Genomic DNA, 6,000 nt, shown 5'->3' on the forward strand with positions numbered 1-6,000 from the left:
TCCTGAAAACACGACCTGTTGTGGGCCCTGAGGACTAGGTTTGGGAAACATTGGTTTAGTAGAAGAATCTTTTTCCCAATATGTACAATGTTGTCCATTATAAACCTTTCTTTTCATCTGGAAATTCTGTCCCGCATATCTGTAGCACATTGTAGGAGCAGCATGGTCAATGGGATTTTACCCAAGCTCATCACACTGGGTTAAAAAAAAAAACCTTGTAAATTGAGACTTTCAGGCTCCGGCATGTTGGTTTCTAGATTTTACCTTCCACAATCTGAAATTTTAGGCAAATACCAGCAGTTTTGCAAAGAAATTTGCAACAGAAACTGCATGATTTAATGTGTTTTTTGCTGCTGTGCATCTTTCTGTGAAATATATTCAGCTAATCAATCCTGTGTGCACAGACCCTGAGAAATTCACTGATGGCATACTATGCAATGGCTCATTTGTCATTAAAACGCTCATTCTCTCATTCACCAAAGCTAAATTCAGTATAGGAAAAGATTTTCTAAAAGGCGTCTCAAGCGGCAGGAGTTTGCCCCTCTTCTATTCAAAGTAAATGAGAATCTTTTGGGTGAGTTAACCGGAATCTGTGAGATCATTAAGAGGAGCTCTTCTATTAAAACAAGGGAAAGTTTCTAGCCTCGGCTGCAAATTCCATTTTATAGCGAGAACAAAAGCACAAGAAAGAGAATTTATCAAGCTATTTTGACATGCCACTTTTGTGCTAAAACCCTGTACATCTTTTTCTGCAGAAAGTGGTAGGTGGTATTATCTATGGTAGCCAAATAAAATGACGTCTGGATAACGGTCCAGCCACAGGTCTCCTATCCCGCGATATGTTGGAGTATGTGAGGTTCAGTTTGATGCACAGACAGCCAGAGATGCTCCACTTTTATTTAGAGCAGTGTTTCCCAACCCCTGTCTTAATGGCCCCCAACAGATTGTTTCAGGATTTCCTTAGTATTGCACTGGTGATAGAACCCTTGGCAGTTCCTGATGCAGTAATAATAATTCTATCACCTGTGCAATACCAAGGAAATCCTGAAAATATGACTCGGAGCCGTGAGGACCGGAGTTTGGGAAACACTAATTTAGAGGCACTTAGCCTCTACTCCACTACGCGAACAACGCCTTTCCAATGTATAATATGAACAGCCTGTACTAGTCTTCGGTGCCGGCACTGTTCTAGTGACATCGGTGCTAGGTTTCTTGGGGATTGCGTGCCTTCTTTGTCACGTGAACATGGCAGCCACTTGACTTTTACTTCCTTTGGGCATAACTGCCCCCTGATACAAGTCAGAGCTGCTGCTCTTTCCCCTTCCAGTTATCAGTTACATGCTGTGATTGGGTGCAGGACTCGCGTGACAGCACTTCACAAGAGACTTGACATCACTAGAATGGTGCCTACAGGCTGCTTTTTATTTTGGTGTTTGATTTGCGGAGAGACCTAGGTGTTTGGGAGCAAACTAAAAATACCAATTCTGGGCTAATGTGAGTTCTGCTTGGAGGTCCTAACAGATGTTCTTTGGAAGTAGTTATCTCTCCTGAAGTGATTAGAATTTACACAATTTTTGAAATTTTAAAACAAGGATTTCATTAATAGGCACTTTTCAACTTTTTTTTTCTCTCCAAACATTAAGCATTGTTATACGAAGTTTACATAGTCATGGCTGAAAATTTTGGCACCCACAAATTATTCCAGAAAAAGTATTTTTCACAAAAAAATTATTGCAATTACAGGTTTTCCTTTGTGTGTTCCAGGACAACGCACAAAAAAAATGATGTCCAACTTGCCTTTTTTTTTTTTCTTTATTTCACACTAAACTCCAAAAATGGTTCAGACAAAATTGGCACCTTTCCAAAAAAGTGGATAAACAATTTTTTTTTTTCAAGCATGTGATGTAAGACCTGTGGCAAGTAACAGGTGTGGGCAATAAACTCCCACCTGAAACCAGATAAAAAGGGGGAGAAGTTGACTCAATCTTTGCATTGTCTCTGTGTGTGCCACACTAATGGAGTACAGAAAGGGAACGGTCTGAGCACTTGAGAACCAAAACTGTTGAAAAATACCGTATATTCCGGCGTATAAGACGACTTTTGAAGACTGAAAAATCTTCTGTCTAGTCTGGGGTCGTCTTATACGCCGGTAATGCTTTTGAACTTTCAGAAATTGACATGCGGGGATACTCTGGGGGTGTTAATAAGCTGCCGTGGCCGTATCCCTGCCATGTCGGAGTTAATATAAGGTGGAGGGAGTTAAAATACGGCGGCGGTAGGTCCAGACAGTCAGCGCTTCTGTGCTGAAACTGACACATCGCTGCGTATTCCCAGCTCCGGACACAGCGCAGGGCTTCTGTGCCGACAGCTTTCACTTGTCACAGAAGTGCTGCGCTGTGTCCGGAGCAGGGAAGTTCGCATCGCTTCTGTGACAATATATGAAAAGCCGGCAATTCAGCAGCGGCATAAGCCGGCACCCGACAATTTAGAATAGAAAGAATAGAGCATCACACATAGATTAGATAGATAGAAACATGTCAGTCACATATATATGAAGTACAGTGACAGTATTGCTTACTGTACTTGTCATTTAGTGTAAAGGATTTATTAAAACAAATATTAGTGTTTTCATGCACCGTCTCTTTAAAAAAGCCGGCCGGCAATTCAGCATCTGTACCCGACAATTTATAACAGAAAGATAGAGCATCACACATAGATTAGATAGAAACATGTCAGTCACATATATATGAAGTACAGTGACAGTGCTGGTTACTGTACTTGTCATCTAGTGTTAAAATAACGGATTTATTTAAAAAAAAAATTGGCGTGGGGTTCCCCTTAATTTTAGTCTCTAGCGGAGGTTAAGCAGACTGCTGGGGCAGATGTTTGAAGCCTGGGAAGGGGGTAATACCCACGGAGCTTCCCAGACTACTAATATCAGCCCCCAGCTGAATACCTAGCCTTTACTAGCTATTAAAATGGGGGATCCCAAAAAAAATGACGTGGGGTCCCCCCTATTTTAATAGCTAGCAAAGGCTAGGCAGACAGCTGGAGGCTGATATTAATAGCCCAGGAAGGGTGCCATGAATATTGGCCCCCTCCCAGGCTAGAAACACCAGCCGTCAGCCGCCCCAGATGCGCCAATTCTGGCACTTAGCCTCGCTCTTCCCACTGCCCTGTAGCGGTGGCAGTGGGGTAATAGGGCTGGGGTTGATGTCAGCTTATAATGCCAGCTGACATCAAGCCCAGGTTAGTAATGGAGAGGCGTCTATAAGACACCCCCATTACCCCATAGTAAAAGTTAAAAAAAAACACAAACACCCAGAATAAAGTCCTTTAATTGAAATAAACACACAATTCTTTATTGTTCTAAATTAAACCATACTTACCATCACGCCCATTCCAGCTGAAGCCAACGATCTCCTGCAATAAAAGTAAAATAATAAAGCAACCTCATCCTTACCTTTCCATGGTTCCCACGACAGCTTCAGCTCTGCTACATCGAGATGACAGGCTGGACCGCAGCAGAACGCTGCCATCCAGCCTGTCATCCCGCAGACACTGAGAAGCGCAGGCATGCTTGTGCTCCTCAGTGTCTCGCTGTGACGGTATCCAGATGAGCCGACAATGAACTCAGCTCACCTCCTGGACGTCCGTCACTGACAGCGTGGGAAACTTCTACTGCGCATGCGGGGAGCAGGAGAATTTTCCCACTCTGTCAGTGACGTGCATGAGGTGAGCCGAGTTCATTGGACATGATCTCGGCTCATCTGGATGCCGTCACAGTCAGACACTGAGGAGCACAAGCATGCCTGCGCTTCTCAGTGTCTGCCGCATGGCAAGCTGGATGGCAGCGTTCTGCTGCGGTGCAGCCTGTCATGTGAATGTAGCAGAGCTGGACCGGTCCTGGGAACCATGGAAAGGTAAGGATGAGGTTGCTTTATTATTTTACTTTTATTGCAGGAGATCGTTGGCTTCAGCTGGAATGGGCGTGATGGTAAGTATGGTTTAATTTAGAACAATAAAGAATTGTGTTTTTATTTCAATTAAAGGACTTTATTCTGGGTGTTTGTGTTTTTTTTTAATTACTTTACTAGAAATTCATGGCGGTCATGTCTAATATTGGCGTGACCCCATGAATTTTGGGCTTAGGGCCAGCTGATAATGCCAAGCTGGCCCTAACCCCTTTATTACCCAGTGAGCCACCGCACCAGGGCCCTGGATGAGTTGGGTACAGCGCCAGAAGATGGCGCTTCTATGAACGCGCCATTTTCCGGGGTGGCTGCGGACTGCAATTTGCAGCGGGGGGGGGGGGGGGCCAGAAAGCTTGGGCCTCCCTGCGCTGCGGATTCCAGCCCCCAGCTGCCTAGTTGTACCTGGCTGGACACAAAAATAGGGCGAAGCCCCACGTCTTTTTTTTTTTTTTTAATTATTTCATGAAATAATTAAAAAAAAAAAAAAAAAAGGGCTTCCCTATATTGTTGTGTCCGGCCAGGTACAAATAGGCAGCTGGTGGTTGGGGGCAGCCCGTTCCTGCCTGCTGTACCTGGCTGGACACAAAAATATGGCGAAGCCCACGTCAACATTTTTGGGAAAAATTAATTACAAAATTAATAATAATTTAGGGACTGCATCTTTATTAACCCCTCAATTGTCATTTAGTGTTAAAATAAAGGATTTTTTAAAAAGAAAATTGGCGTGGGATCCACCATCATTATAGTCTCTAGCGGAGGTTAAGCAGACGGCTGGGGCAGATGTTTGAAGTCTGGGAAGGGGGTAATACCCACGGAGCTTCCCAGGCTACTAATATCAGCCCCCAGCTGAATACCTAGCCTTTACTAGCTATTAGAATGGGGGACCCCCCCAAAAAATGACGTGGGGTCCCCCCTATTTTAATATGTTTATGAGTGACAGTTTTCCTGCTATATACCTGCATGTCATAAGAATTTAAATTAAAAAAGGACCATGTTAAATTCAAATCTGTTTTTTTTTTATTTTTACCGGTGTTTGGTATGCGTTGGAAAAAGGGTAGTCTTATACGGTGAATATATCCTAAACTCTATATTTTAACAGGAAAGTAGGGGGGTCGTCTTATACACCAGGTCGTCTTATACGCCGGAATATACGGTATCAACAATCTCAAGGTTATAAGTTAATTTCCAGAGATCTTAATGTTCCCTTGTCCACTGTGAGCAACATAATCAAGAAGTTTACAACCCATGGCGATGTAGCTATTCTCACTGGATGTGGACAGCAGAGATAAATTGATGAAAGCTTGCAATTCAGAATAGTCCGGATGGTGGATAAGCAGCCCCAATTAAGTTCCAAAGAATGTCCTGCAGGCCCAGGGCAGATCAGTGTCGGCGCAAACTATCGGTCAACATTTGAATGAAATGTAACGCTATGACGGTAGGGCCTCACTGCTGACAGAGACATTAAAAAGGTAGACTGTAGTTTGCCAAAATCTTTCTGGGAAAGCAACTTGTGGACAGATGAGATCAAGGTAGAGATTTTTAGTAAAGCACATCATTCTATTGTTCACCGAAAACAGAATGAGGCCTACACAGAAAAGAACACCGTACTTACAGTCAAAGATGGTGGAGGTTCAAAGATCTTTTCGGGTTATTTTACTGCCTCTGGCACTGGGCCCCTTGACTGTGTTCAAGGCATCATGAAATCTGAAGATTACCAAAGGATTTTGGCTCGCAATGTAGTGCTCAGTGTCATAAAGCTGTTTTTTGTGAGTTTGTGTCCTTGGTCTTGGGTCTCCCAGTAGGACAATGACCCCAAACATACTTCAAGAAGCACCCAGAAATGGATGGAAATAAAGTGCTGGAGTGTTCTGAAGTGGCCAGCAATGAGTCCGGCTCTAAACCCAATTGAACACCTGTGGAGAGATCTTAAAATTGCCGTTTGGATAAGGCACCTTTCAAATAGGAGAGATCTGGAGCAGTTTGCAAAAGAAGAGTGGTCCAAAATTCCAGTTGAGAGTTGTAAGAA

The sequence above is a fragment of the Phyllobates terribilis genome, unplaced genomic scaffold (genome assembly GCF_046119375.1).
Source record: "Phyllobates terribilis strain yellow unplaced genomic scaffold, ASM4611937v1 Scaffold_1__5_contigs__length_1240528914, whole genome shotgun sequence".
In the NCBI taxonomy this organism is placed as follows: domain Eukaryota; kingdom Metazoa; phylum Chordata; class Amphibia; order Anura; family Dendrobatidae; genus Phyllobates; species Phyllobates terribilis.